At 49.3% G+C, this 6,204-nt stretch overlaps 1 pseudogene; it reads right to left on the bottom strand.

The window, feature by feature from the left end:
• Positions 1–246: 246 nt before the first annotated feature.
• On the bottom strand, positions 247–1,998 carry LOC115317806 (annotated as a pseudogene).
• Positions 1,999–6,204: the final 4,206 nt, after the last annotated feature.

Here is a 6,204-nt window from a genome sequence, read left to right on the forward strand (position 1 = left end):
TTTTTTTCCCGAATAATTTTAGCCTCTTTTATCTGGGCGCTAATTTCTAACTGAAAAAGTCAGATCTTGGTTTATATCTTCAAACAAATATTAAAATTTTAGTTGACTTTCGTTTGCAACATTGTAGCCTTTGTTCGGGCACAATCTTCCCCTTTTCCTTCCATTGATGCAGAAAGTTGTTCCGGAGAAAATTCTTTTCCGCTATATTTCAACTCGAATATCACCAGATTTGTTTTTGTAGATTCTTTAGTAATGTAATGTCGAAACAATGCTTTGTCTACATAACAAGTAAACAAATAAATGGCATCCGGAAACATCCCATCAAAAGTAGGTCACAAACGACAACCACTCAAGTGCGAGAACTATTGCCGCAGCGACGCACCCGGCCAGGTACAAGATGATGAATGGTCGCACGTCCAAAGGTGCCGCCGACTCTTGAGATGTCGACCACTTCCATCCCTCAAACTTTGGTCGGGACGGCCTGAGACCGGTCTCATCGAGCCTTCGATACACCGCTGCGAACTCGTGCCTCAGCGGGAAGTCCTTCCTGACGGGATTGCTGCCGAGCGATGGCACCATGGTCTCTTTTCCGCGAGCGAGCTTCCTCCCGTACTTATATAGCTCAGTGGGCTCGCGGACAGCCGTGAAAAACACGTGGGTCCTTCTTACCGCGTGGTCGAGGCATTCGTCGACGGTCGCCACAATGGTTGGGTTCCGCCTGAAGGCCCTTGCCATGTGTCCCAAGAAGTCCGAGTCGTTCACTCTCACCTCGAGCAGGGACTCGTGGATGTAGGGCCGTCGCACTCACACCGACACGGTTCCAGCCACAAGATGCGGGACCAACTTTTCTTGCGTGTCGTCCGCTTCCCAGGAGAGACCGTGACTAGAGCTCGACGTCAAGAGGCTCTGGAAGAATATCGCTAAAGACGTGCCTCCGAGTATCCAGTGAAAGAGGACAGTGCGACCGAAATTCGATCTCTTGAATGAACTTGGAACGGGATAAGGAAAAGAGAGCACTGAAGCCACGACAACCATACCGATGTCTCCGATGTCGGATCCTAGCGGCCTGCGATCGCGATAGTTGAGGAAGCAAAAGCACGCGAGGCACACAACCGCGGCGGCCAAGAGTAGTGCTAGAAACTCGGCAAGCGAGGAATTCAGGTGCATGCCGTTCTGCCAGGTGGCCTTTCCTCCGACGTAGTACACCGCCTTTTCGTCGAACAGAAAGGCAGGATAGAAGATATGAGGTCGGCGGTACTCCGAGAGCATAATGTTTGCGTCCAAGACGTCGATCCGCTTCCACAAAAAGTTAAACATCCAGTTGTGATCTCCGACCTCGACAATCTCGTAGCTGACGTTCAAGGCCCCCAGAAGCCTCCTGACCGTAGTGAGGAAATCATATCTACATGTGGCTTTGGGCCCACCGTCAGACGTGCATCCTACCTTCAGTGGCCTCGAGGATAATCTAGTCCATTTTGATGATCGCTTCTTCTCCAGCAAAAGGTCCTCCAGAAGTTTCCTCTTGCCAATCGTGCGTCGTGACTTGCAGTCCCAAAAGCGATCTTTAGCGATGGAGGCGGTGTGCTGCCGGACGACGACGGCTCTGCAGAAAAGTTCATGCGGTGAGGCCGCGTCCTCGAGAGGATTCCAGTTATTGTCGATAATGATCCACGTGGTCAGAGGAAAGTTATAAATCTTTGAAGTGATCAAACGCAGAATGCCTTGTTTCAGAATGTAACTCGGCAACACGACCAACGTTTCCTGATCGTAGAGCGCACTTGCGTTCAGGAGGTCAAAATACTGGGGCCAGTTGCCGCACCAGTTTCGAGTCTTGAAGTTTCTGCGGAAGTAGGAAACGATCCAGTCTGTGTCGTGTGTTTCCCTCAAGCAGATGATGTCAACGTTAATGTTAGTGTTTAAAGGAACGAGTGAGCGGCTCCCACATTTTGATGTCCAGTATGTTAAAATGATGCAAAGCAGAAGAGAATCACGGTCCATCGCGCGCTTTGGAGGTACAGTTCAGCAGTGCTTTGACCGTGTACGATAGCCAAGTTTTCTTTGTGGGAAGCGAGAGCGAATTCTTCTCACCTAGATGAAAAGGGACAATCCATGAATGTGTTTCGTATTGAATAAACCAGCCTCTTTTTATTCGTTTTTCGTGGTGCCCTTATATATGCAAAGCCAATATTTGCTTACGGTGAATGAAAACATTTGCTGTCGGCCGCTTTGAACAGACCTTATTGTTTGGATTCCGTTTGTGTAACAGGGTTATTTCATCAAGGAGCGGCAAAATAAAAAGGCCTGCTGAAAACATTTCACGCCCGCTACTGTATCCAATCAGACTTAGATCGATATTTACTCAGTTGACTCGGTATTTCTAATATAAACCACAATATAAACGAACTCGTATTTTCGACGCCCATCCCCAACTTCCTTCGACGTCAACGCCTCAGGGTGGTGCGACGCTAGGATTTACTTCGGATGACGTATGGAAGCGGCGGGGGGGGGGGGGGGGGGGGGGTGCGTACATTGTTGTCTAGGTTGTCTTGGTTCAACCGAGTTAGAGGTAGTAACGCGCATCTTGTAACGCGCTACAGATAACTTTTTTACTATTTGATAACATTAAACGGTAACGAGTAACTTTCTTTTAAGTGTAACTCGAAACTGAAGTTCTGTTATTTTCCTGGAGTAACAATGGAAGTATCGACGTTACTATTGGCGTTACTTTGTAGTTTCTTGGTGAAAAATATAAAATTTAACGAGTACACTCTAGCCATTCCTAGCACTTCCTAAGTTATCTGTTCCCGACATTTCGAGTGGCGAATTTGCCTTGCACCAACTTTAAAATACATTCTCGCTCGCGGGTCACCATCCGAATATAGCTACGTATAGATTTGGGAAGAAAATCGTATTTTTCTCCCACAATATGCGAAGAAACGAAAGCGGCAGCTTTAGCGGATGGAATGGCGCGTTTACGTACCTGGAGTAATTATGTTCTTTCTTTGAGATTGCGCCGGGACCCGACGATGGAAGCAGCTGATGGTCGCCGACAGAAGAATAAATCAGACAGAACTCCACAGATGGGGAAAAAGAAAAGACGCGTCTATTTACAAGCGGAGCGATTTTCCGAATCCTTGCAAAGGGTCACCACACGTGCTCTCCTTCTCGTCTTCCTTTCTCCCAAATCTCCCCTGCGCCAGGCCACACGACTGCCGCCAGTCCAGCTGGCGACTGCCGCCAGACAGAGGGGCCCGCGTGCAAACGCAAACACGCACAGGATAGAAAACGAAACTCAGTCCCGTTCCCGCGTCCATTCACGGCGATGGCGGGGCCGATTCTCACACCTGGGGGCGGTTCTCATAGCCGTCGTGGTTGGCATCGTGGATGCTACCACCAGTGATGCGCGAAGTGAGTAAGCGCGGTGGGAGCTTGGTAAACCATGCAACATTACGCGTGGCAACTAGATGCTGCCAAAGTGAGATTTCAAATAACGCGAGTAATGTTGGAAAGCAAGTATTTCAAGCAGACGACACGATGAATCTCCCTTCGTTGCGCCATCCTTGGCGGGATACCTGGGCTGCCCTCTTCGCCTCCTGCGTGCGGCACGGCGTACGGAAGGTTTCGACTACCCTTTCCTCGCGTCGAGAGTGGAGAGGAAAGGTTTATCTATTTTCCTTGCGCGCGCCGTGATGCCAAGGGACGACGACGTAATCTCTGGAAAGTGTCTCACATAAAGCTATCGGTTAAAAAAATTAGTTATACTAGCGCACGCGCTTGTCCTTTGTGACTGAACACTTCGACCTAAGTATCTTGAACCATTCTCTATGTTGCAGTTTCTTCGTTTCTTTTTTTTCTTTCTGCGGCATGCCTAAATAATTATATAATAATTAATATTGGCTGTTTTCTGCATCATTTCCATTTTTGCAATAAGAGATATATTATGTAACCTTTACGCCTCGCGTGCGTTTCGCCAAAATTAGTTTCTCGGGCCAAAAAATGTGGCCAAAGCAAATCTAGCGAGGTAAAATGTTACCGAGAGATTGAAACTAACGAATTGAAAGAGCCTTTTATAATAGTCAGTCGAAAACAAAAAGTATGACGCAAGCTGGAGTTCTCAAACTCCAACAAATGGAACACGACACATAGTAGACAGCTTTTTGTGTATGGCACTTGACGAAATATTATAAGCCACGGTAAGTCTCTATCTAGAATATGGTGTATCTATCTCCAGACATAGCAGAACTTCTTGTTGCACTCACGCTTTCTTTTCCTAGAAGGCAGAACGGCACTCTCAGATGCTTCGAGTTGACTGGTCCCTTCCTGCATTGTTTCATGGCGGCGATGAAGACTGATTTTTGCTCAAAAACGTTGTCCGAGTTCTTCTCAGTGCTGCCAGATGGTCTCACAACAAGCCGCCAAGCGAATGGAAAGAATAACCCAAATATAGGCAAAGCCACTGAAATTCGATATTATCTCAAGAACAAAAGCATAAATGACCTAAAAATTTACAGATATATACGGTGCCTAAAATTTCCCTCACACTACCAAGATTTTCCCTTTTCCCGCATAGACCTGAATATTACCTTAATCTAATGGTGAATTCCGCTCGCACAACTCGAGCGCTCCAAAAGCGCTCCATTTGGAGCACGCATATTCCGCTCGCAGATCTGGCTCGAGCTGGTCATCTTCCGCTCACAGATCTCTGGCAGCGCCCGCTCCACGAAGCTCCTCAAACCCCGCCGAACTTGCTCTGCGGGATTTCACAGATCTTTCCGGAAGTACAGAGCGCTCTACGTCATTTCCTCGGTAGTGCGAATGCGCGGCGTGGTTGGCGGGGTCGGCGGGCCGGTGGGGCCACGGTCGGGTCGTCGAGTTAGACCTGTCCGGGTGCGTCGGTAGTTTACGCGGGATTGCTACCGCTCGAAAGCTTCTACCTCGCGTTGTAAATCGTAAGCGCTGACATCTGTGATCGTGAGAGGAAGAACGAGAAAAAGAACGACAGAAAAGCCGGAGGCAGACGCAAGGTTAGGCCTGTTCATTCTGCAGCCAATGATTGTTTACCTTTCTACACTGCATTCCACCGGCGTTTTCCCGTGCAATAAAGCAAGAGGAGATTAGGCAACGACCGTGCAAGTGATGGTTTGTTACTTCTGTGCTTATTAAAGTCCTACCAGAAATCTTAACTCCACCGCTGGGAATCGCTGTCCGTGTCCCGCCGCTTCGAGGCGGCCGAAAGGTATGTGACGGTGCCGAACGCGGACGTCTTCGTTATTTGCGACATGGGTGCCGTGGTACGTACAATTTCGCCCGGCCTGTGTCGCGTGTTATTTCTGCGTCGGAAAGATCAGTCGGCTGAGGCGTTGGTGGGCTTGTCAAGTTCGAGCAGCGGCCCTTTTGAACAACGGAGGTGGAAGAAGTGGGGAGGAGTGTGGGGGAGGTTGCTCCAAAAATGCGAGTTTATCTTCCCCTCGTCGATTTGGAGCGGGTCTCACGGAGTGGTATTTCGCTCCCTCGCGGTTTTCGGAAAGCGCTACGGATCTAGGAGTGGAATTCACCTTAAGAAATTGCCCTCGGGTTGATAGTGTGGGTGCTTGGGCTAGTTGGTAATTCATGATTGGATGCAGCGGCCCGGATTTACAGTCACACTCACAGGCACACAAGAAACAAACAGACTCGCAGCGATGTTGTCCCTCGGGTGGGCAACCCTCGTGTAACGTTTGGCTCTAACGAAAAACTAACACCGAGAGTGGGGTTTTTCATGTGGCCCCCTATGTGGCCCACATAGGGGGCCACATACGGGGCCACACTAAATGACTTTTGTCCTCAGGCACAATTTTAACTCACGACCTTGAGACCGCGATTCTAGTGCTTTACCTACCGACGAAGCTAGCAAGGCATGACCCCTGCTCTCGACGCGAAGACAGAAGATATTTCGCCCGGCGTTCGAAGGCCGCGCCCAGGCTCAGTCGCGCTCCTCGCAGCCCCAAAACCGTGTGGGCAGCTGTCAGCGTTTGTCTGCGACTAGTGTGAACCTTCGTTCCAATTGCTTTGTAACGAGGTGGTGCCGTTCACATTCCTCTCCCTTCCGCCGTGGCCATGTTGGAAGAAAAGAGGGACGAGCTTATCGGGAACGTGAAAAAGGCAGAAGCAGCAGGAAGAGGTTTCACGGGAATGCCGCAGAAGAACGCCGAAACCTGGAAGGCA

Source organism: Ixodes scapularis, unplaced genomic scaffold, assembly GCF_016920785.2.
Source record: "Ixodes scapularis isolate PalLabHiFi unplaced genomic scaffold, ASM1692078v2 ptg000830l_1__unscaffolded, whole genome shotgun sequence".
NCBI lineage: Eukaryota > Metazoa > Arthropoda > Arachnida > Ixodida > Ixodidae > Ixodes > Ixodes scapularis.